At 40.8% G+C, this 27,430-nt stretch overlaps 1 protein-coding gene and 1 long non-coding RNA gene across 7 annotated transcripts in view; both read left to right on the top strand.

Moving 5' to 3' along the window:
* Positions 1-27,430, top strand: part of Pid1 (phosphotyrosine interaction domain containing 1) — a 224,686-nt gene that overhangs the window by 107,610 nt on the left and 89,646 nt on the right. The window lies entirely within an intron of this gene.
* LOC125618276 lies at positions 4-27,232 on the top strand. Its single transcript, XR_007349519.1, has 3 exons — positions 4-14; positions 10,226-10,229; positions 24,266-27,232. It is a non-coding gene; the product is annotated as an uncharacterized LOC125618276 (long non-coding RNA).

Here is a 27,430-nt window from a genome sequence, read left to right as displayed (position 1 = left end):
ACACAGATGTGTGCGTCGTGTCACTTTTTTCTCCAGGGAGCATTGTTCTGGTTTACATTGACTCATCTCTGGGTCTGCTCCCCATAGTTGTCAAAGCCTTTGAGAAATAAAGATGAATAAATCATAAATAAAATAGTAATGATGATGATAAGTGGTCCCACTAATAATGCAGAAACAGTGGTAGCAAACAGCTGTTTGTTAATACAGGAAGCACTTTTAAAGCACTTTTCATGGTAGGGATTATTTCATCCTCATGACAACCCAGTGGTTTAAGAGCCACATGCAGCCACATTTCACACATCATTTTCCTGAGGCTCAGAGCAGTCTAGTACCTGTTTCAGGGTATTCAGGGAGGAATTGGCAGAGTTCAGTTGGACCCTCAGCAGTCTGACCCCACAGCTCATGCTTGCCCCCACTGGATTCCACTGCCTTTCCAGGACCACCCAGGGGCATCATTTGACCAACTGCATCAGGAAATTTTGAACAAGCCATTTCTATTCTGCAGACTGCAGTTTCTGTACCCCTTAATAGGCTGGAATCAGTATATCCACCTATATTTTTAAATAAATTATTATTATTTTAATGATACAAATTTAAGAGTTACAGTGTTATAATTTGATATACGTACACATTGCATGATGATTAAATCAAGGTAGTAAATGTTTTCATCTCCTTAAACATTTAAAAATTTTACTAACATGTAGTAATTGTACATGCTTATGGACTAGAGTGTGATGTTTTAATACTTGTCTAGAATGTGTACTGATCAAATTGAATTAATTAATGTTTCTATCACCTTTTCATCAGTCTGTGTTTAGAGCCTTTGAGCATCTCTTTAATATTTATTTATAAAATGTTTAACAGGTTATTATGAACTATGGTCACCCCACTGTCTGTAGAACAATAGAGCTTATCACCTCTCTCTAAGTATGTTTGGGCAACTGTTATTCAGGCACCTACCATTCATCCCCTCTTGCCCACAACCTTCCCAGCCTCTTGCAATCACCATTATATAGCCTGGTTGATTTTTTTTTAAACATTCACATATGATAGAGAACATTGTCTTTCTGCATTTGGCTTATTTCACTCAACATAATATCTTCCAGTTCCATCCATTTTGCTGTAGGGATAGGATGCCGTTGTTTTTATGACTAAATAATATTCCACTATGTATATATGCAAGATTTTCTTTATCCATCCATCGATGGGTATCTAGATTGCTCCCATGTCTTAGCTATTGTGAAAAGTGCAACAGTAAATATGGCGTGTAGATACCTGTTTGATATGCTGAGATCACTTCCTTTGGATACATACCCAGAGGTGGGAAAGCTGGATCATATATTAGATCTGTTTTTACTTTCTTGAGGATCCTCTCCACCTCTCCATAGTCACTGTACTAATTTATGTTTCAACCAACAGTGTATGAGAGTTCCCTTTTCTCTCCATCCCCACCAGTGTCTGTTATTTTATGTCTTTTTGGTAATATTCATTCTAACTGGGGTGAGATGACTATTTTTTGTGGTTTTGAATTACATTTCCTTGACAGCTAATGAAGTTGAACATTTTTTTTTTTAATAAACATATTGATCACTTGAATTTCTTTTTTGGGGAAGCGTCTATTCATATCATTGATCTCTCTTTAAATTGGATTATTTGGGTTTTTTTTATTATTGAATTTATAAAGTTCCTGATACATTCTGGAATGAATCCTTTGTCAGATGAATAGTTTGCAATTTTTTTTCTATTCTATAGGTTATATCTTTGCTCTGTTGATTGTTTCCCTTGCTGTGCAGAATAAGATCCCCAAAACATAGGAAACAAAAGCAAAAACAGACAGATGGGATTATCTCATTCAAGGGTCCAAGGCTCAAGGATTTACCATGTTCAATTGGAGTAGAATTTTATCTTTAATTACAAAAAAAGAGAAAGCTTGAGGATAATGGACTAAATTTGTCATATAATTTTATTTGAGAACTCAGGCTTTCAAATATAGTTTTCTAAAACAAAGGATAGTGTACGATGAAAATTCATATAGCTGATTATAAAATACATATCTTACTAGCCATCAGGGAAGTGTGCATACACATGCATTCATGATGCACACACAGATGACAAACAGCCGGTCCAGTGAGTTCCTGGGTGGCCATGTGGGTGCTATGCAAAACCCATTTATACAGAGGCTGTCTCCAGTTACCTGTTGCATATGTTTTAAAGTAAAGAATCAGCAGTGTTCTAACGAATTGGCATAGACTTGGGGGTTTAGCAATCCGATAGCATGTCTTTTATTTAAAGCCCTTTATAAAGTTTGTGCTTGGTGATTATTTCCAAGTGTAAGGATTTCCATACTTTGAAAAGTGGCCGTGACCTGAGGGGAGTACTGGGGCAAGACGTGCAGGACAAGGCATGGGAAGGAAGAGGTGGATCACGAGCTGTTACTGATGTAGGTCTCTTTTAGGCCCTGAGTCTGTCTGCTTTGACTCGAGGTTTGCTGCTTGTCCTTCCCCTACACCTCTCAGTGTCACCCTGTGGGGCCAGGGTTCCGAGGTAGATCTTCAGAGAGGGTCTCCAGGGGCTGTGCCTCTCTTGAGCACCACAGCAGCTTTGAGCATGGTGGTGAGCATGGGATATTTTCTTTCCACTGCCCTCCCTCCTCACTGCTCATGGGAAAGTTGTCCTTGTCTTCAGTCTGCAGCTTGGTAAGTGTCCAGCAACCCCTGTCCCTTCGTGCCACCAGGGGTCCCCAGCTCCTCACCTAGGCCTGCTCCAGCAGATGGGCCTGGCATTGCCCATCTCACCTCCTGAGGAGGGCACTCGGCCTGCCGTGGTGCGAAGCCCACCTGAGGATGTCACTGCCCTTTTCTCAATTGGAGGGTGGAAACTACCAACGAGCTAGTTTCTGAGACAGTGTTAAAGATCCGGAAGCCATAACGATTTGTATATTACTCTTTTTGAGATTCTTTGCATTCTAGAGTGGCAGTGGTAGTGCCTTAGCTCTCAGGAAGGATGTGGGTGATTTATAGTTTCATTGGACAGAGACGAGACATTTCAGAGCTGAAGGCTTTGCAGGTAATCCCCAAATCCTACCACGCAGTGCTTGTGTAAAATGGCCAGTCATAGAAGTGAATCTCAGCGATCCAACTTACCTATGGTAAAGGAACCTGATTGGAAATTTACATCACATGTACCTGTGTTTTCTGCACTTAAATATTTTGTGTTTATTGGATCAATTATTTGTTTAATTAGAAACATGGTCATGTTTTCTCATTTTAGACAAAGGCCCCTTTTTTTATCCACTAGCACAAATGAAACTTTAATTTAACTATGTCAGCCTTATCAAGGGCATTTTTGCAGCCTTCTCTTCATGTAGTTCATTTTGGACATCATACGCATGTGGTTATGCCAGTTAGACTTTCTCTTTGAAAAAAAAAAAAAAGCTTCTGATTTCAATATTGAGTCAGGATGCAAACCCAATTAAGAATAGCGATCAAGGGAGACTTAGGCCCATGTCCTTATTGGTCATACTCTTTTAAGTCCAGAGTGGATGATATCTAATTTATTTTCTCTTCATTTGTTCTCAGGCTTTCCTGTGAACAGATTAAAGCACATTTATTTCTGCTTGTCTCTTCCCATGTAGGAAGCTACATTGGAAGTGGAGCCAACCTCAGTTAAGGGATGAACTTTTATTTTTCTGTAAGTTTGATTCTTTGCAGGAGGCTCCCTGCTTCTTCCCTCCTTCCCTTTGGTGTCCCTGTTTTTGATAGCCTTTTCACTACTGTGACCAAAAGACAGGACAAAAACAATTTTAGAGGAGGAAAAGTGTATTTGGGGGCTCACGGTTTCAGAGGTCTCAGTCCATAGGCAGTCAGCTCCATTCCTCAGGGCTCAAGGTGAGACTGAACATCATTGCAGAAGAGTGTGGTGGAGGGAGGCAGCTCCCATGATGATCTGGAAGCAGAGAGAGATCTCCCCTCACCAGATACAAATATATACCCGAAAGGCACACCCCCAGTGACCCACCTCCTCCAGCCTCACCCTACCTGCCTTCAGTCACTACCCAGTTAATCCCATCAGGGGATTGATTTGCTGATTGGGTTAAGGCCCTCATAACCCAATCACTTGCCCTCTAAACCTTCTTGCATTATCCCACACATGAGCTTTTGAGGCACCTCTTGCTTCCAAACCATAACAGTCTTTCTCTCCTTCTTTCCTAATTTTCTTCCTTCACTTCTTTCTCCACTCACAAGAATATATTGCATACTCTATGAAAGGTCTAGGCATTAATGGGCAAACAAGATTAGAAATAGTTTTGGATGCTTTGAGTTGAAATAACAGAAATCCTATTGTGCATTGGCTTAAGTCACTGAAATATACTTTCTCTCCAATCTGTAAATTCTAGCAGGGGGGGATGACTTTAGATAAACTCCAAGGGTGCATCTGGGGGTTGTACTCTATGGAATTAAATTCTCTTTGTTCTCATATTCAACTTTGTTCTTAGAATATTTGCTCTCTTGTTAACAAAAATTGGCTGTTGCCGGCCACCTGCACCCGTGGGAGCTTTTCTCCCAGCATTCCAAGCTGTTGTCTTGAGATGCACTGTGATTGGATGGGATGTGTCACCTGTTCACCTCAAAAGCAGTGCTTGTGTTTGGAGAATGGAATAGGCGGGTTGCCTTGGCTTAGTTGAAGTGTTCTACTTTGGGAGCTGGGAGGGCAGCCAGGTTCCCTGGGAAAAGAAATCAGGTATGTGTTGGAAAGAGGCAAATGCGTGCTATGGAGGCAGCAAAATAGTGTCCCTGCAAAAAAGACTGGATTCCTGACTTTGAGCAAGAGCAGTAAACACTGAAGTGAAGAATGGTAGCAGAAGGAAGTGTGGAGCCTTCGGGGGGGCAAAGCGAGGGGGCCTCTTCCTCCCGTTACAGTCTGACGGTCTGAGGATTGCTGAGGGAGGGTTTTATTTTGCATATAGGAGCTTCCTAAGTTTGATGAACTTCAGCCCTCTTCCTGGGCCTTCCTGCAAGCTGTTTGGAGTGGCCTTCAGCTGCTAAGGAGTTGACCTTCTGCACTCAGGGGTTTTTGCCTACAGGTGGCAGAGAGGTTCTCATTCATTGGGGGAAATTCTGTACCCCACTTTTTGAGTTTTTCCACTCAGGTTCAGGAACAGAGAAAAGAGGCAGGGTTTCAGGAAAGACAGTGAGTTTGGGACTGCAAAGTGTGAGATGGCTCTGGAACCACCAGGGAATAATACCCACAGGTGCCTTGCCATTATCTCACACATGAGCATTTGCGTTTACAGATGTCTGGGCAGGTTAGGAGAAGAGGAAGGGCTGAGAGGCATGCCTGCACACAAGCCCACAGACAAGCAGGCATCTACCTCTGACATGGAAGGACAAGGTAGAGAGAAGACAGCTAGAAAAGGCACATTTGAAACCAGAGGAAGCTACATCCCATCAGGCACCTCAGCTTTCTCAGTCGTGTCCCCTCTTTGTGTCCTCCTACTGTGCTCATTCTCCTGCTTGTCCCCTCCTAGTCTCAGAGGAGTCCAAGGGAGAGAACTGGTGTGACTTTAGGGAGAGCTGAGGCCCCAGGGTAGAGTTTTAGGATGAAACTTTGTGTATCTGTTCCAGACACTGACTACTTATGCTACCGCCATGGGACCTAGCGGAGGAGGGTAGTTTTATCTGTGGTTTTAGTATAAACTTCCTGGTCCTGATTTTTAACTTTGAATTCTATATTTTGGTCTTTGCATGGAGAGACCTGATAGCTTCATCAAAATTCATCTTTCATGAGCTTATGCTCATTAGGTGTTAAGTAAAATCTCTTCTTATTGGGAATTATCTTCATCTCAGCTGATCAATACGTTCAGAGTGAGGATCAGCATTCTGTCTCATCTCTCTAGTTTGCCACGTGGCATTGACGCTCAGTTAATGTTTCTTGAGTTGCATGATAGATTTCTTTATAATAGGCCAGTAGAGCTATTGCCTCATTGAAGGATTCCCTGGGGATCCTTGAAACAGTCAAACATATTTCCAGGTGACCCCCACACTGTGAGGGGAGCATCTGAAAATGGCTGTTTTACTCTAGGGAGTCACTTTGGGTAATAAATCTTAGCCACTGTGCTAGGGTCAAAGACTATATATTCCTCAATCTCCAAATTCCTGATGTCACTGAATACTTTCTTCTCCTTCCTACCTTTGGAAACTCGTGGGACATCAGCAAAGATTTATTAGTGAAAAGTGGGGAAATAATCTAAATATCTAAAAATGATATTACAAAAATTTTACTTAAGAATAGTGTGGAAAACAGAGTCATTAAAAAGTCTGGTTTAGAAACTATTGATATGAAAAGTGTTCATGATGTAGTAAGTGAACTAAAGCTGATTTAAAAAGATTATTAGAGGATCCTTTTTTTTGTAAAATAATATAAAAATGAAATAAATATATGCAGACATTTGTAGTAGAAGACCAGAAACTAAAATACAAATAAAAGTAGTCGCTATGTATTTGATTTTCTTAATTCTTGCTAATTTTCTACATTGAATAAATATTACTTTAAAAATGACTTTTAAAAAGTAATTATTAAAGAAAAAAATTCTTTGCGTGTGAAAAATTTGGAACATTATGTGTAAGAAGCTCCATTCTGAGGAACATTTCAGAAAACAACTCCAAGTCAATGGCTTAGCATTTGTTTCTTCCTGTGCCCAAATCAGAATTTCCACTGTTACAGAGAAAAGTGACCTTTTTCCATCTCATTTGTGACTGGTCTGGTGTCAGGCTTGCTGGTATGCTGAGCATCATGATTGCATACTTACTGAAATGCATTTCAAAGAGTGGGGCACTGGTTTTCTGAGGTCTGCTTTGTGGCAAAATTAATGGCTCAAAACAACACATACTTATTCTCTCAAAGATCTGGGAAATAGAAGTCCAAAACCAGTGGGTAGAAATCACAGTATCAGGAGGGCCATGCTCTCTCAGTGCTCTGGGGAAGAATCCATTCTTTGACTCTTTCAGCTTAGGGTGGCTGCAGGTGTCCTTGGCTTGTGGCCACATCACTCCAATCTTTGCCTCTGTGGTCACATTCCTTTCCTTTGGTGCCCTCTGCCTTTCCTCTTATAAGAACGCTTGTGATTGGATTTAGTGCCCCCTGAATAATCTAGGATAGTACCCCATCTTAAGATCCTGAGTTTAGAATTACATTTTTAGGTTCCAGGGACTGGAAACTATTATCTTTGGGTGGTCATTATTCAGTCCACTGCAGGTGGGTTCCCTGTAATTGGAGAATTCTAGAAATGCAAGTAGTTTTACAGTCATAGAGGATTGGTTCCAAGATCCCTCAATGATGCCAAAATCTGAGGTGCTCATATCCCTCATGTAAAATGGCAAAATATGTGGATGTAACCTATGCACATTCTCCTGTGTACTTCAATCCTCTCTAGATTCCTTATAATACCTAATATAATGCAAGCTACATGTAAGTAATTGTTATACTATATTGTTTAGTGAATAATTTGCCAACAACAAAAAAGTCTGTACATGCTCAGAACAGATAAGATTTAAAAGAAAGTATTTTCAACCTATTGTTGGTCATATTCATAGATGTGGAACTTATGGAAATGGAGGGTCAACATTTTAATGTGTATTGTACATAAAAACAAAAATAAATATATAATGTTATTACACACGTATGTATGAAATGATTATAGTCAATCAGTTGTTTAGGTGAATTTATCATTTTTTTAAGCCTAAGAATATTCTTGTACTGGAATTGAGAACACTATTAAAAAAAATTTAAAAATGAGGAAGATGGGTCTGTAGAAGGAGCAGTTTGATCCTATGCTGAGCTAGATTTCCTTTTTGTATTCGTTTCTTTATCAAATTTTCTGAATTTTACCTTAAAATTCACTTGGAATACAGTTTTCTTACACAAAGTCACCAGCACTTATAATCTTTATCCCAGTGAGTGTACTAAGCAGGGTTTGTAAAAGTTCACACTCCCACCACAGGGGATGTGAGCAAATGCTTTTTCCCTCCACTCCTTGGTAAAGTTTTAAGCATAATTTAGAAAATAATATGGAAAACATTATGCACACAACACAGTGTGTGTTTCTGAGGAAACGACACTACCTTGTTATGCAGTTCTTTGCCCCTCAGGACTTCCTGTTTGGACAGTTGTACTTGAAACAATTTGTTGGTTCAGTTCTGAAAATTCAGTTTAATTATTATCTAAATTTAGGGTTTATTTATTTAGAAAATATGTTAATCATTCTGCATGTTTTCCTGGATTAATTTTGTGAATAAAATATAGTTCCTGTGTGGTAGACTTCATTTGTTAGGCAACTCTCAGAAGCCCCACACGGAAAACAAATTAAGAAGGTATGAACTCATTAATAATGTGCTTTATGATTTCCAGCAGAGATTGTGCAACTTCTTAGAGACTCTTAGGAGGTTATGATAACCACAGAACTAAGGTCCAGTTTATTCAAACACAATGCCAAAATAGAAGAACTCAACTTTTAAGAGATGCTCTTGGATGTGTATATCTTCTTTTTGTCAATTCTTTTTTCCCAGCATCTACACTGAGGAAATCAAAGGACAGAGCCCCCATTTTCCTGCCACTTGAGGCTAGTGTAATTCACTCTTAAACGGAAAATGAGCATTAAATGAGGAATTAGAGGCTGTGGACTGTGGATTCAGCCTCAGGTCAACTTGGACTTGTTTTTGCAAGTGTTTTTTTTTTCCTCTTAATTTTCAAATGGTGTCAAAGTCATACGTGCAGAGACTTAAAAACATCAAATAATAACGGAAACTTAAACATAAAGTACTTTTAATGGTTTTCTTCATCCCTCCACACCCTTCAGTCTGCTTTAGCAGTTTCTTCTTAGGTTTGCCTTCACATTTCCATTGCCGGCTTAGCCTTGCACTATTGTAGATGATGACTTTTGGCCTCCCGTTATGGTAGATGGAGATTTGTTTCTAACTACCTTACCTGCTTACTTTTCCGCATCTGCCTTGTATAGTTACTTCTGGTTTCTTTTTGGGGGGCGGCTTCTGGGGGCTGAACTCCTTAGGGGCACTTGACAAGTGAGCCACACACCCTGGCCCTATTTTGCTTTTATGTAGAGACAGGGTCTCATTGAGTTGCTTTGTACCTCACTTTTGCTGAGGCTGGCTTTGAACTGGAGATCCTCCTGCCTCAGCCTCCTGAGCTGCTGGGATTACAGGAGTGTGCCACCTTGCCTGGATCCTATAGTTACTTCTTAAAAGTTAAGTTCAGCCATCATCTGTGTGATACCTAAAGACCCTACAAATGCATCAGGATTTTATTTTCTTTCTTGATTGATCAAAAATAATCCACATTATTTTTGGAATTGGTAGAGCTTTACATGTCCTCCTTGTTCAGGAGGAGTGGGGGGACCTCTCTCTGCTGTGCTGTCCTGTGTTGGATACTCCTGTTTTCCACTCCCCTCTTGGTTTATCCTTTGTTGTGCTGGAGTGCCAGGAAGTAAACGTTGCTTGCTTTGTGTGTCTGAACATCTCTTTTCTCCATCCTCACCTTTTGGAAAGCTTGGCTGGATATGGAAAGAGAGACCCTGTCATAGTTTGGATCCATGGTGTTCCTAAGAGGCCCAGGTGCTCTCTGATGTGGTGCAGTTTGGAGGTGGTAGAGGCTTCAAGAGGCGGGGCCTCATGGGAGGCTGTTAGGTCACTGGGGACATGTCATTGAAGGGGGCTATTTGACACTGACTTCTTCCTCTCTTCTGCTCTCTGGTCATGAGGTGAGCAGTTTTGCTTAACCACATGCTTCTGCCATGGTATGATGCCTACCACAGGCCCCAAAGTGATGGAAACAACTGATTGTGGAAGGAACCTACCAATCTTTAAGCTGAGATAAACCTTTTTTCTTGAAAGTTGATTTCTCGGGTATTTGTTATAGTAATGGAGAGCAGACTAATATAGGTTAGAAATATGTTCTGATTAAAATTGTGAGGGTACTACCCCACCAAATTCTGTTATCCCTTGTGACTTTTGAGGAATTTGATCCCATTTGATTCAGATACTAATATTCCTTTGTATGCAGCTGTTCACCCCCCACCAAACACACACACACACACACACACTTTGAAACTTTTAGGGTCTTTGTGCTCTGAGATTTCATAGGTATATGCCTTGCTATGAATTTTCCCCCATTCATCCAGTTGGATGGTTGTAGTTCTTTTCAATTTGGAGAGTCTTGTCTCTTGATAGTTTAAGCAACTTAAATAAAATTCTGAGTTCCTTTTCTAATTTGGAATCCTTTGAGAAATAAAGACACATCGTAAAAATAGGTCAAAAGTCAGATTTATTACACTTTCTTTGGAAGATATGGCTCCTAAGTATAGATTCAGGGATTTCTAAACTTCCACCTCTTTGTTCCTGTGTTCTCCCTCCTTCATTTTATCCTTTCTGTTTAGAACATAAAAATTTTCATTATGATCAATTTAGTAGGATTTGGGGAGAAGAGGAGATAAATATTTAAAGTCCACTTTCCATCTTTATTCAAAAACCCTCTCCGAATTGTGTAAACTTTCCTCTCTCAGTCACTAATTTTAGTCTCAAAATTTCCTTTTTAAAATATCTGTATCTCAAATGGAAACAGTGATACTTAAGTTACTTTCAAACTTAAAAAAAAAAGATATTTATGAAGAACTTTGAATTTTTGCCAGAGCAGTGCTATATAAATAAAATATTGCCGTGATTGAAATCCAGACCCCCTATGGTTTGAATGTAAAAGTCAATGAACTATAGACAGAGTGGGGGCATACAAGATATAGATGTCAAAGTGGCAATAAATCACCCAACATCATAGAAAGGTCATCAAATGCTTTTTCAATACAAACAGCTATTTCTTATTAAATCCCTGTTGGCTTCAGCTCCTAAGTCCCCAGTAAGTAGAGCATGAGAGCCACTGTAACGACAGGTGCAGTGGTGTTTCTCCCTTGGTGTGCTAGCTGTTCACTTCTTTGTTTTTACTGAAAATATTATACATTCATTTTTTGGCAAGAGGAATTATGCCTGGGTTTCTGTGCACACCAAGTTCTCTGAAGGAGACATTAGTCACATAGGCGTTTATGAGTCACCAGACATCTTCATAAGCCAAATCCAGGCATTATAAAGTCATTTACTCAGGAAGTAATGGGCATAAATGAAATTGATCACCCTGGGAGCCACGGAAAGTTACCCTCTGAGCTAAAGACCCTACTGAAATTAGTTTTTCTGGCTCACATTGATTGATAAATGTATTCTCTTTAAAATTGTTTTTATGACACTTATGAACAATGCTAGAACCCTCTATGCCACCACCTACTGTGTCTGTAATATCTGTCAGGGAAGGAGAGGTGTGGTCTGTTATCACAGGACATTTTTCAGTCACCCTTTCCAGTACATGGTGCTGAACAGGTGTGCACTGTTCTCACCGGAGAGCTCACCCGCTCACTCCAAGCCCACTTTGGTGTCTCTTCTGCTCTGTCTTCTCCATTCTTATTCCAAAGTTTTCCTGGAGTCATTTCACTCCCTGATTCTACCTTGTAGCCCCCACCCCAAGGGTCCTGGTTACAGGAAATCCAGGGAAGGGAGTCTCACTGTCCTCAGCATCATTTTATACAAAACAAACTGGTACATTTATTTTTAAAAAACCCTGTTTTATGGCAAAAACCTGGTATGTTCAACGTTATTATATCAACCAACTCTTAATTTTGTTTGTCCTTCGTAACAAGGGTTACCTCCCAGAATGGGAGAACAGAGAGGAAGATAAGTTATCCTCTTGCATATCTACTAGAGTCATTTTGAGACAAATTCAAAGGAAGGAAATGAAAAGACCCAGTAAAACAATGAAAAAAATAATTAGATTGTTCATGGTCCCTACTAGGGACTCTTTACATTTTTCTTTTTAAATTCCATGTTCCTTCTAACAAAGGAAACATGACTGATAATTATAAATATACAATTTAAATTATAGGCTAAATCCCTGTACTGGTCACTAATTATTATGTATATTTTAAAACAAACATAAGATGGAAATTTTAGAAGAATGAGCTAACTCAGAGATAATCAATACTCTATGCTCATTAGTTGTGATAGCTTCGTATTATAGTTATTGCAGGCAAAACTTTTCCTGAACGCTGGTGGATGTAAAACTAAATTTCAAATGGCTGTGGTAGTTTCAATATTGTCCTGCTGACTTTTCTTGTCCAATTGGATCATCTGTTTCTACCCTAGAATGAGAGAGAAAAGATCACATGCCAAGAGAATTGACCTATCAGCTCTACCATTTTTTTATTTGCTTTTATGTGCATTCTTTTCATTATCTTAAATCTGTCACTCATCTGCATAAAACTCAGATGAACTCTGTTAAAGCCAGATGATGTAATCCACAAATCCACTACGTGGGAAAAGTGAACCATAGTGCTCTTGGTGACCATGGGAGTGAGGTACCTCTCAGCTCCCTTTTCACCCTAGACCTCCCACCCTTCCTTAGGATGCTTCTAATTCTGTATGTGACACTGACCATGAGACAGATGCACCAGCTGGAGTTCTGGGTTATGGAGATGGAAGCTACCTCTTGGCTTTGCAGAGAGCGTGCTAGGCCCAGCCTTGGATACCTGCTGCTGTTACAGGAAGAGACAGTCATGAGCTCATGTCAGATATTCTGAGCAAAAGCAAAATCCTCTTGTGGTGGGTGAGAAAGCCTAGACCTATCAACCCAAGTGATGTTTTTAAGAAACAATGAAAAAAATAATTACATAGGGCATCCTTGCTTGCAGAGTGGGGTCCCTATGCATATTGCACAAAAGTAGAATTAGCATTGAGCTTTCTTCATTTTTGGACCAGTGCTCAGTAATAATGTTCCTTCTACTGCATCAGGGAGAAATACAGAGGGAAACAGTGGGCTGGGGGTAGCTCAGTGGCAGAGCTTGCCTAGTATGAGGTCCTGGGCTTCATCGTCTAAACTACTGACAAAACAAAGCAAAACCCCACAATGACTTGTATGGATGTGAAAGATAATATGAATGGTGGCATGAGACCTTTGACCATGATCTTAGATTTACTGACCACTAAGAACTGGCTATTATATCCAGAATGGGACATTAGCTGGAGCAGATCCGTATTGGAAGATCAAAGTTTCTTTGTTAGAAGTAGAGACTTTCTCAGTGTAGGAGATATTTAGACTTAAGGGGGAATTTTTTTTTTTTCAATCAGTTGTAGCATATGCTTTCAGAAGAGAAAGATGCTAAGATCAACACCATCCAAAATACGGAAAATTATAGATTCTGTGGGAGTAGCAAAATGTATTTTTATTGTATTTATGGGATAAGTAGATTTGTCTAGCTCATTGATCAACCGTGGTTCTTCTCCAGCTTCAGTATTGGGCTCATTCAGGATCACGCCATCATTGTGAGGAAAGTGGTATTTGGGACACCTTTTTTCATTTTCTTTCAGCTGTGGCTAAAGGTAAGCTTGGACTCGACATTGAAGCGGATAAAGTGCACTTGTCTTCCAAGGGCATGTTTGGTGGAGGAATGCCTCCTCCTGAGCTGGCCTTCCCGTTCCTTGTGCTCTTTACTTCCCCCTTTCATTCAGTGCCTTTTCTCTCACACATCTTTTCCCATTCCCTCCTCTCCCTCTATCCTTTTCTCCCTGCTTCCTATTTTCTTACCTATTCCTGTCCTCTGGGTCTCATCTGGCCCACAAAAGCACTGGAGGTCCTCTGATTTGCTTATATCACTTGTCCATCCCAAAACAAGTCATTTGGGTCTGGGGGTGGAATACATTGGCCTTCAAGGTTTCTCCTGTGGTGGAGCCTGACACAGGGTCAGCTTGCTCAGAACTACCTGGACTCCCAAGGGGAGACTGGATATATCAGGAATGTGGGAAGGATGTGTGTGGGGTGGGCACTGGGGAACATGAAATGCTCTGTGCCACAAAGAGCATCCTTGCTTTGCTGCGGAGTGGGATCTGTATGCGTATTGCACACACTGAGATGCTGATGTGGAACATTAGACCCTGTTGTCCTTTTCTTCCCTAGTCTGGGAATCTAAGACCCAGGGATCAATTGGGTCTTCTGGTGAGTGCCAAGAGGATATGCAGGGAATTCTGCAAGAGGCTCTTGGGACGCCTATTGGAGAGCAGGGATTTCAATCAGATGTTGGTGATGATAGAGAAGAATAAGCACATAAGTTAAAGTTTGTACCATTCTGATCAGCACTGAGGCTTTTTAGTACAAGTCAGTACAAACACCATGCTGGCCTTTCTACCTGGTGACATGAACATCGGGTGATTGTTTCCTTCCTCCTTCCAAGGGACCAGGGTAGCACAGGGTCCCGGCTGGTTTCTGATTCGATGGTGGAGGCCGTGGGTCATTGGTGTCAGCTTGTCTGCCAAGACTTTGGAACCTGTTGCCCTTCTCCAGGCACGAGGTTCCTAAGTGTGAGGGAGAGTCCGTGCCCTGTGGTTGTCATCTGGCCCCCTTTAGTTGTCTGCACAAGGGGAAGGCTTCATGTGCTTTGTGCAGAGAAGAGTTGATGGGTTTCCTTGTGCTCTGGCCAAGTGTCTCCCTTGCTTTATTCAAGTTCCTCAAACAGAACAATGTGAGGAGTTCATCCAGCACAGCTTTCAATAGCCTTGATGCGTGTATGTTTGTAAATTAGCCAAGCAATGTGCTTCACTTACTGAATGCATTTCTCTCAGCTCTGGTTTGTGGAGCTTAAATTACCTGCATGACCGAGGCAGCTGGATGTGATGTTAAGTCCCCTATCCCACGTGCCCCCACATTGGTTTATTTTTGTGAGTCTTTCGGCACCTGGAGATTGATTTATTTTACAGTGTATTGAGTGGTTCAGGTCTTTGTTCATTTCTCTGCCTCAATTCAGGAAATGTTATATTTAAACCATTAATATTTAATTGGAAACCTCAGACTGGGCTTAGTGTCCTTGATTTGAAATCTAGTCAGTTTTAAAAGCTAGTCCTCTGGTAAGAGATAAATGTCATCTTTACTGTGAGAAATTAACTTGCTGTTTTATGGTAATAAGATGATGAAGGGATAAATGAAGTTGCTTTATTTTCCACACTTAGGACCTCAAATTCTTTTCATTAAAAAGTACGTGTCACAATTAAGCTGCTCACCCATATAAATATGCACAGCATATTTGATAGAAATCATTCTCTCCTCTCTGCTCTTTTGTTCCCTGGATCCTCTCAAATGTATTAAACAGAGCAGCTATTTATGAGGAATCAGAAAGGCGTTGCTGTACGCTCCTTATTTTACTTGAAACTGATGACATACGCAGAGGTTTGTGATTAAAGAAAAAGGTTCATAAACTTAATTTATTAAAGCTTTTAAACATATAACATTTTTTTTCTTAAAGTTCCTCATCTTTACTTTGCATTCTTCCCCATTATGAGCAAAATAAAGCAGAGTAGTAAAAAAAAAAAATACCCATTTGTCTTAAGGGGGTTGTATTTCTCTGCTGCAGAAACTTTACTGAATGGCTCATTTCTTCAAGGGAAACATGTCTACCATGAAGATGGGTGGTAAATGCTCGTGTAGGGTGTGGGAACCTGCTACTGATTGTTCTCCATCGCTGCTGTCCTCCATCTCTGCTGAATGTACTCTTAGGTTAAAGGGGGGCTGAGAAGTTTGATGGAATGTTTGTCTGATTTTCTCAGGGGGTCAAATAGCACTAATAGTTTCCTTTGTCAGTTTATATCCCTGAGGCTCAGTATAACCATCCACTAGGTTTAAATCAAGAGAGAAAGTGCCAATCCTTAATTGATTTTTTTTAATGGTGGGTAAACACTCCATTATTCTTAATTCACATAAAGAGGCAGAAGAAGCTATTTTCATATGTAGGTAATTTGCTTGGGGGAATTAATATATGGCTAAGTCCAAGAGGGAAGAGTATTATATTCCTGAGATAATTGTCTTTATCTAGCAACTGGTATGACATCAGAAAACCCTGAGGTACTGGTTACCTATTGTTGCTTATAAAATCACACCCAAATTAGTGGCTTAATGCCACTCATGTACAGTGTCTCACAGTTGCTGAGGTTCAGCAATCTCTGTGTGGCTTAGCTGGCTGCCTCTGTCTCAGGTCCCTCTCCTGCGGTTGCCAGGAAGCTGTTGGTCTCAACTGAAAGCTCAGCTGAAGGAGGGTTCATTTCCAAGTTCACTCAGGTGGTTGTTGGCAGGTTTTGGTTCCTTACAGGTTGTTGGACTGATGGTTTCAGTTCCTCGCTGGCAGCTGGCCAGAGATTTTCTCAGTTCCTTGCCATAAGAATCTCTCCTGAGGGTGGCACACAATGTGGCAGCTGGCTTCTAGCCTAACAAGCTAGTGGGAGAGCAAAAGAGGGAGAACAAGACAAGAAGTGGCCTTTTTGTAACCTAAGCTTGGAAGGAACGTGATAAAAGCAAGTCAAAGATGGTTTAGACCATACTCAATGAGAAAATGAAGACACAAATTCAGCGCAATGAGATTACTCAAAGGCATCTTAGAAACTGACATTTTCTGGCTCCTCTTTCAGACCTCAACCCATTAATTAGCTAACAGGAATACAAGTTGAGCATGTTGTTAAGAATCTGAATTCTTCATTTCATGCAGTACCCCTCTCTCTCCTTAAATTACAGCCTCATCTCAGCTGCAGGTCTGATCTACTACAGTGAGGATCCTTCTTACTCAAGGAGGTGCTTTTATGCTGTGTGTCACTTCCTCCTTACACACACCTTGAGCCCTGATTTGGATGCCTGAAGATACTGGGGATTGATCTCTCTGTAGCCCTTGGGTGTGTTGTAACCATAAGCCAAGTATTTAAAATAGCATTTTTAATAGTGCTTTCTACCAGATGCCACCTGTGGGAAATACTACTCATAAGATAGTCTAATTGGGTATAAATTTGCAGAGCACACAGCTTCTACTCCAAAGCCATGATGTATCATGGGTTTTCTCTAAATGAAGCTTCCATCATCCCCATTAGGGTTGGAAAGGGAGGCACCAGTCTAGTTTCTGGTTGACTGATCCCATCAAGGATCACATTAATTGAAAAGAAGTAGATATTTGTACTTAGAATCAACTAGTCACTGCTACAGGCATTGGCTAGCTAGATGACTTCTAGTGTACAAAAAAAAAAAAAAGATGAAAAATAGGTCAATGACTGAGTACTGGCCCTTTGTAAGCCGGTGAAAGTTCTGTACCCAGTTTATGAGCCCATCCCATAGGCTTGCCATTACCCATGAGCATCAAGAGAAAAGGTGATTTCTGAAGCTACACAAGCAACAAAACCTCTCATTTTATTTTTCACAATGTTCCCCTCCCAGCCCCAATGACCTCACTGGCTAATTTGGTTGATTACATCTCATTTGGCAGAAATGGGAGATGAAGGCTTTACTGGGCTCATGTAGGCAGTTGTGGATGAAGGATTTAGAATTTTTATCCTGTTTCTTTTTTGGCAGAGAAATAGTGCCTCTTCTGAGATGGAAGTTTCACTCAGGCAGACGATGACAGGACTGCTCTCCCTTCTTTCTGGGCTGTCTGTCTGGTGAACGCACAAGGCCAATACATCTGCAAAACCACCATCAGGGATTTTATCCACCTACTTAATCCAGAATTGATCTGGGCTTTTGAAACCAGAAGCAGCTTTGAATTCTATCCTTCAGTAGTTGTCCATCCTTGAGTAACCACACCTTATAGGTCTCTCTTACATCTCTAACGAGAGTCACCTGGCAAGGTTGTTCATGGACTGTTATTCACAGTTATTACTTTTCTCAATTTTTATTTAATTTTTTTTGGAATCTGCTTGATGCTTTTTAAAGAGTTTCTTTGGTTGTTTCATTTATGATTTTTATACATATGACATTTACCATTTTAACCAGTTCAAAATGTACCATTCAGTGACATTTTGGGCATTCATCATATTCTATAAGAATCACCACTAGTTTAACTAGTTCCCGATCATACTCTCCACCCTAGAAGGAGACCTCATGCCACTGAAATAGTCATTCCCATTCCCCGTCCGCTAACCCTGGCAACCGCGCATCTACCTCTGCTCTATGGATCTGCCTGTCCTGGATATTTTATACAAATAGAACTGTGCAACATGTGGCCTTTTGTGTCTGACTTCTCTCGCTGAGCATAATGTTTTCAAGGTTTCTCGTTTTGTTTGACGTAACCATTTTGCCCATGTGTTGCTACGCACGGGAAGGACTGAATGAGGAGAAGTCATTGAAAATGTTCCTTCTCTGAATGGTGGGCAGGAGCAGGACCGTCTCTGTGGGAGGATCAACTGCAGGAACCAAGGAAGGCCCAGGAGAAGTGCAAGTGGAAAGGTGCGGTCAAGTTCATCCCTAAATCAGCTTCTGCCGCTGCCCTCCCGGTTTCCGTCCTCCCTCCCCCCTCCCCCTCCCCCGTTCTCCCCTCCCCCGTTCTCCCCTCCCCCTTACTCCTTCACTCCCTCTGTTTTTGCCTTGTCTCTCTTCTGTCCTTCTGTTTTATCCCCAACCTCTGTACTTTTTTTTTCTTCTTTGTTTCTTCATTCTTTCTTTTCCTTCCTTTGTGTAGAGATGGAACTAAAATAGGTTAACAGTCAAAATTTTTGTTCTTGGGGATATATTGCAAGAATATAAAAAAAGGATATCATGAAAATAAAGTACACCGATCTTTGAGATTAGATTAAAAAGTCTCAACATAAGATATTTTTAAAAAATGAATAACATCTCTTGGAAAGAATACTACTTAATCATTAAATCGTGCTTTAAAAGGGCTGTTGCTTCTTTTTTAATCAACTATTGCTGCCATGTGACTCTAAGATTTTTAATAAATCAAATAGTATCACATGTATTCGTATGCCTCTTTGTGCAGAAAGACATTAAGGTATATACATGACATTATAACAGTTATTATCATAGTTTGGACACTTACCTGTGGCCTTTGCCTTTGTGCCTTCTTTCTTTCTTTCTTCCTTTCTCTTCCTTTCCTTTCCGTTCCTTTTCTTTCTCTCCCAGGGATTGAACCAAGGGGCCTTAACTACTGAGCCACATCCCCAGCCCTTTTTAATATTGTATTTAGAGACAGGGTCTTGCTGGGTCGCTTAGGACCCCATTAAGTTGCTGAGGCTGGCTTTGAACTTGTGATCCTCCTGCCTCAGCCTCCTGAGCCACTGGGATTACAGGCACATGCCACTGCACTGGGCCATGCTTTATTTTTTTAATTTCAAACTATCCCACCATGCTATGCACTAACCTTTGGGAATCAGATAATAATATATCATTAATATAATTAACAGTTACTGAAAGTATGCTAGTAGAATAACTCAGTCCTCGGCAACAAAGCCAGTGATCTGTCTTTAGTATAAAGAAAAAACACTTGTTTACTGCTGATGATTTTGCCCACCTTCCTCAAGGGGACATCTGGCAACAAACATCTAGAGGCATTTTGGGTCGTCACACTGAGCAGGTGTTACTAGCATCTAATGGCTAGAGGCCAGGAATGCTGGTAACATTTCAAAATCGCAAGATCCCCCTTTCATGCCCCCTCCATGTAAAAAAGGTATCCAGCCCAAATGTCAATAATGCCAAGGTTGAGAAACCCACTCATTGGCTACTTTAAAGATTTTTATATTAGCTCATTGGCTAATATCAATGGAGGTCAAATCAACGGGTTGTCTGTAAGGGGTAAATGGACAATTAATTTGCTTTCAAGTGTCCTGTGATGCTATGCTGACCTAATTAGTTAAGGAGTTGAGAAAAATCAAATTCTTTTGTCTTCTTACGCCTGCTCCTGAACATTGTTCTTTACCTGGGCTGTGTGTCTCAAAGAAAAGAAGCCAGGTAATATATTTGAGGTTAGCCTGCTGATACTAATTCAGGTCACAGAATTCTGTGGAAGAAATTAATGAAGGTAATTGCCACACAGAGCGTACTCAATTCCGAGGAGTCCTGACTGGGGGAACAGTGCCACCTACTGAATGTGTTTGGGTTTTCTAAGGGTTCTAATTTATGCAGGTTTGTGTCGAAAGTGTTGCCTTCAATTATTGATCTTGCCCATCAGTAGTTACCTTCAGTAGTTACTGCCAGAACTTTAAACAATATTTAGCTCTTACTGGATCAAGGTGTAATTAGAAACAGCTGTGAACAATCGTATACCAATTCAGCTCCTGAAGTAGCAGGCTAAAAGGTACTTGAAGACCTTGGATTGATCAATACAGATTGTGTCTGGCAGTTAACAACAATCCATCTCTGGATGAAATACCACAGGCCAGACACATTTTACCAAGATTACCAGAAGATTAAAAATGCATCAAATGAATCATTTCCAAATGTTCTAAATTAAGAAAATTAAAGAACATAATATTGGCTGCAACAACATAGTCAATATTTTATCCTCTTTTGAGATTTCAGCTTTGATCTTTATTCTCTGTATATTTTTAAAAACACATTTAAAATTCTCTCCTCTTTTGTCCAAGTATTTTAAATTTTTTCTTTAGGGCAGTGCATACATTATGATATATCTGTTTAATAATGACTGCATTTTTAGGTAATTTGAAAAATCATTTTGAATTACATATTTAATTGGATGGGTCAGATAATTTGTTACCATGGTGAATTTCTTTGTTGGGAATTAAAGAGTTTGTCTCGTAAAATTATATGCCTTTGTGTAATATGTTAATTCTGCTCCTAATCAAACATTTAATTACATAATGAATCTGGATTAATTTGTAACCTGAATCTAAAAGCTAATTTATACAAATTCATTATATATTCGAGAGAAACCAAGAATTGCTAACATTTTAAACTTTGTTTCAAATTATTAGCAACATGTGCCCATAGTAATCCAATGAGGATTTACCAGATTTCTAGGCAGGGAAAGCATATAGTGGGAGTGACAGCAAAGTCTAGATATCTGTGATTATTAATTTCTAATGAAGTATGTGGTCCAAATGCCAGCTTTGTAATGTTGGCTGTTCACCTGATTTCTCTGGAAGAGCCTTGTCCTGGTGTCATACTTGGAAAGGAGAGGGTTGTAGTCCTGGGGAGAGTATTACAGCTATGACCCGAGGAAGACAGAAGCACGTCTCCTTTGTCTTCATCCTCTGAGATGGGGTGTCCTTCCTTTCCTGCAGCCAGTTTTAAACGTTGCCCCCCCCCCCCCAAAGTGAGCAGTCTAGGCATCTTTAAAAGGAGACGGTGCCATAGATGCCGTTAAATAAATGAAATCAGCACACCATCTGGGGCCCATGGGGGCAAAGAAGCTAATATCAAGGAATTAGATCCAAGACCTACAAAGATAGTGTGTTCCTGGCTGTCTTCTAAGAGGGCTTCACCCTGCTGCAGAGAGGGTACGCTCCCTGGTGAAGGATGCTCTCTCTCTTCTCTAGGTCACAGCAAGCCTTCTCTCCGCTCTCATGGCAGAGCTGTTTGAGAATAACTAATTTTTCAGACAAAGTATTAAGGAAATTTTTCAACCCAGACTGAATTTTATTTGCCCCTTACAGAAAACTCTGAACCCTTTTCAGAGCTGAATGCTGCTTGATTGACTTTGGTCATTTACTCGAAACTGTGTGGATTCCTGAGACTGTGACTTTTAATTACTAAATAGAATTAATTTGTGAAATTTATGTCTGGAGGTGAATATGTTATGGTGACTTTTGGGAGAATGAACATTTTGCCTGAATTATTAAGTAAATTACTTCTAAAGTCTTGCTAAATTTTTTTTTTTTTTTTTGTGTGTGTGTGTGTAAGAGAGAGAGAGAGAGAGAGAGAGAGAAGAGAGGGAGGGAGAATAGGGAGACACATGATTTGCTCCCCATAAAACTGTCTGATTTTTTTTAAAGTCTATTTATGTTTAGGTGTCATGGGCTTAATTGTGATCTTTCAAAATCAATATGTTGCAGTCCAAACTTCCAGTGCTTTGGAACATGACCTTATTTGTAAATAGGTCACTGCAGATGTAATTAGTTAAATTAAGGTGAAGTCATGTTGGAGTGGGAGGACTCCTGGTCAAATAGAATGGACAGCCTTATGAAGAGGGGACATCCGGGCAGGCATGGTCACAGGGAGGATGCCATGTATGGTAGTTATGCTTCCACAAGCTAAATTGCTGCCAGAGGTAGGCCTGGAACAGGTCCTTCCCGGGAGTGGCCTGCTGACAACCTGCTCTTGGAGTTCTTGCCCCCAGAACTATGAGACAATAAACTTCATTATAACAGCTCCAGGAAAGGAACACATCAGAAGTGACGGCCACTCCCATTTTCAGTTGGGTGTCGCTGATACTTGACTCCTCATGTCAAAAGCTGAGCTAGGTGCCCAGGACACAACATGAATTAAGTCCTCCAAGAACACAGTCCAATGGGAGAGGTGGACAGACCCAGACTGGGAAGCTTGAGATCCATCTAAGTTCAGTGTCACCAGCTTAACTAAACCCGTGAAGTGGCCTGAGGAGCCTACTAGTTACCTAATTACCTTGCTCATTGTATTCCACAGTGACTGACCATATCATCTTTGTCCTTGTTACTGCCCAACAAATGACTTTCTACAACCTCCCACATGATAGTTCTTAAAGACGACTTTTTAAAGACTTTGATATTTTTGTATTTAAAAAAATAAAGAGTGGAGTTTTCCAAAAGGGTGGTTTCCTTTCCTGGCCATCAACCCCCTGTAGGTATCACTCTGCTTCTGCAGAGACTTGCACACTCTGAAGGTGGCAATTCTGCCCACTATGGGAATTTTGCTCACCTTGGGGATGTGAGGGCACAGGCATGTGGTCAGAATTCCAGGTGGGCAGAGGGCTGTGTATCTGTCAAGTCCACTCCTGATCACGCCCTTTGTGACAGAGTCACTCAGAGCTGAGATTCGCCAGTTCAGCTACAACACCACAGTTCAAGCAGATCATGTTTAACAGCTTTTAACACCAGTCGGTAAAAGTGGACAGACATTTATTTTGGTGATGAAACTAGAGGGAAGCAGTGTCACCAGTGAGCACTTACGAGCAAAGTGAAGTGTCCTTGAGAAAGATTTCTCCTTTGTGTGACCGCGTCAGTTTCCGGGTGGACCCCGTGGAGCTTCTTTGCTCTAATTTGTGTGAGTGATGTTGCTGGTAGGTTGCTATGGTTACCTGAGCCCGCTGGGCAGCAGGACAGATTTTCATTGTAATGAATGTGAACACCACAACCCAGCCCTGGGTGCCACTGCTCACCGGAGCCACCTCCCTCATTAGCTCACCCAGTCACCCACTGCGCAGGGTGAAATGAGCAAGAGAAACTCCACCTGGTTCCCTCTGCTCTTCTGTGGGAAGAGACCATGACTAATGTGTGGAGAAAGGGACCAGTGAGATTATTGCTGGAAATGTGCTTCTTAATAGTACCTTTGCATAAATGACTATGTCATGATAGTGATGAATAAATTCTAAGTAGCAGGGACTCGATTTAATTTAGTGACCCAGAATCCAAACTCAACTGAGAACTGCCAGGCCATGAACCAAAACTTGAAGTAAGTATTATGAGAGTGACTTTAGATTCTGAAGTGTAGAAGTACCTGTGATTGCCAAAATGGAATATTCAGTAAATGAATAGCCTCTGGAGCCATCGTGGCCTGGTGGAAAACCAGCAAAACATGGCTGACTTTGCAATCAGGGGTATTTGGCTTCAAGTCCCAGATCTGCATGCACCAAGATGTGCATCTCTGGACAACCCTCTGATCTTCTCTAAGGTGCAATTTATTCATCTTTCAAAATTGCGATATAAATACCTATTTTACAAAATATTTTTAAGAATTAGAGGTAATCAAAATATAAGTTCCTTGAGAAATAATAGACAAGACAAAAATATTACTTATTTTTTTTTTTTAGCTTTAAAAATAGGTTGAAATGAAAAAAATCTGAAAGTTCTTAGTGCCTTGTTCATGTAATATTCATTAAAGCTTGGGTGTTCCAAGTATTGTCATCCTGGAATAAGTCTGCTGTATTCAAATAAAAAGATCCTTTGGCTTTGAACAGTATTTTCCCCCTTATCAAAGGGTCTCCTTTTAGCAATGAAAGTAATAAATAAGTCCTTTTGCACATTTCAACTTGAAACACTTGGAACTTTGTGCAGACACCCCAACATCAGAGAGCCTTTTCCTCATTACTGAAATGCAACAGCACTTTCAAGAGAGAAAAGGTAGTGCCACTTTTTGGACCAAGATTTAGAAATATTTTTTCTGCATTTTCCTAAATGATGCTTGGAAGACATGCCCTGGGATGAGGCAGCCGATGTCAAGTTGTCTTTGCCACCCCCAGTGCTTCCAGTGCTTGAAGTTTGGGGGAGTTTGGTGTAGAACATCCAGTTCATTCACCTTTTGCTGGAGGCTTGCTCAGTAATTCACCCCCTAAAACATCCTGTACTGTTGATGTCCTGGGGGAATGGGACACAGCGTCAGAGTCCTGACATCTTGCTGTGCATGAAGGACACAGCGACTCATCAGTAGCACGGTACATCTGAAGGAAACACGTGTCCTCAGAGGCAGAGAGCTGCACAGTGGCTAGACAAAGGGAGTCCTATAAGCCCGGGTATGGCAGAGTATTTTTCCCTTCTAGCACAGTCTGAGAGAGAGACAGACAAGACGTATAGACAGATAGACACTGTCTCTGGCAATTAGGTGTTTTCCAGCCAAATTCTGGGTTGTGTTCATTCATTAGTCATTTTGTGATTTGTGACAATGGTTCTCCAGGGAGGCTGCACATTAGTCTCCCAGGGGCATTTTCAATGACTGGAGACGTTTGGTTATCACAGCTGGGAAAGGATTGATGGCATTTCTTGTGCAGAGACCAGAGATGCTGCCAGACGTGCTCTGACGCCCTACGATGACATGAGATCTGGCCCAAAGTGTCAACAGTACCATAGCTGAGTGACCCTGGTCACTTGGTCAAGAGTGCAGCAGATCTTCATGCTGTCCCATGTCCTTCTCTCTGACTCCCTTAGAATATCACTGGAACTTTAGACAGCTTAACTCAAAGCATGGGCAGAGGTGACCCATTCCCAGTGCTAGATGAGCCCATTAAATGTGCAGACGATCTTCTATTCTTTTTCTCCCTTGACACCCACCTCGGGCGTGGGGACTCTGAGGCCCTCAGGGAGGGTGGAAGCACAAGCTGAGAGGAGCTTTGACTCTTGAATTGCAGCTTTGAGGGATCTGCCTGACCAGGAAGCTTTGCTTCTGAGCGTTGCAGGAGAAAAACAATGATAACACAAAAGTGTATTGCATTAAGTTACTAAAGTCTTGAGGTAATGGTTAAAGAATTAGCCTGAGATGACTAATAAACCAATGAAATAGACAAGGGTAACATGAGGGGGCATGGCTGTGGCCCTCTGTGGAGGAGTGCATGCAGAAATTCATCTCAGTCAAAGGTTCAAAATTACAAATAATTTTACAGAATTAGTGGCGTTTCTGAATATGCTGGTGCTTATATTTACAAACTCTGTTCAATCATGTTGATACCTCAAAGTACACATTCAACCCCTTTATCAGTATTTTACAGGACAGAGGAAAGCTTACGTATATCTCGGACAGTCATTTTAGTGATTTGAGGTTCCTAAAGCCTGTAGAAAGATTCATAAATTCACATATTATCTCTTAAATGCTAAGTGGTGCGTATGAGTCTGGGATTTCACTGAAAAAATGTGGAATACACAGGATTTTTTGCCAGATGATTCCTAGTTGGTTGCTCATCTCAGAAGCCAAAGCTTGTTACTTTCCAACCTGTAATTTAAACTTGTTAAATTGCCTCCAGACCCATCTTTTTCATGTAGCACAATGGGAAAAACTCAGTACTTCGGCTCCAAGTGTGTTTCTCTTTTATTCTTCGTGCTCTAAAAGCCTGCCTCCTTTGGGGCCGCATCGTCGTTATTTCATAGAAACTCAGGACAGGAGCATCTTTGGATGAACACTTTTTTCAAATTTTATTTTTTAATGATTTTCTGATGCATTTGCCGTCGCATCTGGCAGGTGGTAGGGCTCTTTCTGAGTCTTCCAAACTCGTGATGTAGCCACATTTTGAGGTCTTTGTGGGATGGCTGTGAGGAGAAATTAGGCTTCATAACTATGCAGAGAATCAACCTGGTAAACACATTAGAAGTGGATTATCCTCTATTGCTCCCTAAATAGCCCTGAGGAATGTGCAGGCCGTAGCCATTTTGGAACATAAGCAGGAACTTTGTTGCTGGGGAAAACAAGGTCCAAATTTTACTTAGGATGCTCATTATTCTTCTGTGGACAAAGCCTTCAGTGCCTGCAGGAAGGCCGGGACCCACAGGCGCACAGCACACACAGGAAGTTGTGCATCAAATTCACATAACAATGTGGCAAACACGCAGTGCTCTGTATTTAAATATTTAAGAAATGGGTGATTTTCAGCAAGACTGGGCATGCCCATCTTTCATTTTGTTTTCATAGATATGAGCCTGCACTGGGTGTTTATGTGGCACCAAAAGGCAAGGAAAGAGGAAGCCACTTATACATAGAAGAACCCATATTCTGAGTGTTTTATTCTTGGTATTTTGTTCATGTGCCAAGAAGTGGGTCCTTCAACACAGTCAGAGCAAACTGGATTTGGGTTGTCAATTGTCTCAGTATTTAATATAGAATAACTTGAGGATGTTGGGGACCCAACATGAAAACTATCTGAATTAGTCAGAGTGGAATGTTATGGTGAGGGAACAAACATCCCCTTATGTCAGTAACTGAAAACAATGTAAGTGTGTTTCTTAATCATATCACAGACTCAGGGGTGGAACACTTTGATTCATTCAGTTTTACTCTGAGACTCTTCCATGTTGAATTTTATGGAACATACTAATAGGGGAAAACACAGAAAACCACACGTGTATTCTTCAGTGCTTTAGTCAAGAAAGAACAAAAGAGTGCTCTGGCACATTTGCTCAGTTATATTGGCCAGACCAAGTCTTGCAGCCAAATCTAACTTCAAAGAGTAAAGTATGATCACCTTGAATATCATAAGTAGGACTTGGATGTTGGTGAAAATTAGTAACATGTATTTCACAGTCACCTTCAGCAAATATTCACATACAACATTAACCCTAATCCCAAACATGAAATTGTCTCCTAAAGGGAAAAAAAAAAAAGACTTCCCATTAGAGCCTGTCCTCAGTCTTCACAGTAGGGACTGTTCTCAGAATAGGGGTACATGACAAGGATAGTTCGTCCACTGGTTCAGAATTCATAGTCAATAAGCAGTGGAAAGGCCTCTATTTCAGGGGCCACCCACTGCCCTGAATTGTTAATTAACTAGCACAATATGATCTTGGATCTGAGCATACTTTATTTAGTCATCTCACTTTAAAGAGTAAAGCTCAGACTAACATTTGATTTTTCTTTTAATTTTCTTTTCAAGTGGCAGGTCAAGTATTAGAAACAC

Source organism: Marmota marmota, unplaced genomic scaffold (genome assembly GCF_001458135.2).
Source record: "Marmota marmota marmota unplaced genomic scaffold, marMar, whole genome shotgun sequence".
Classification (NCBI taxonomy): domain Eukaryota; kingdom Metazoa; phylum Chordata; class Mammalia; order Rodentia; family Sciuridae; genus Marmota; species Marmota marmota.
Note: the sequence above shows the minus strand (reverse complement) of the source record. Positions and strands in the feature narration are given on the sequence as shown.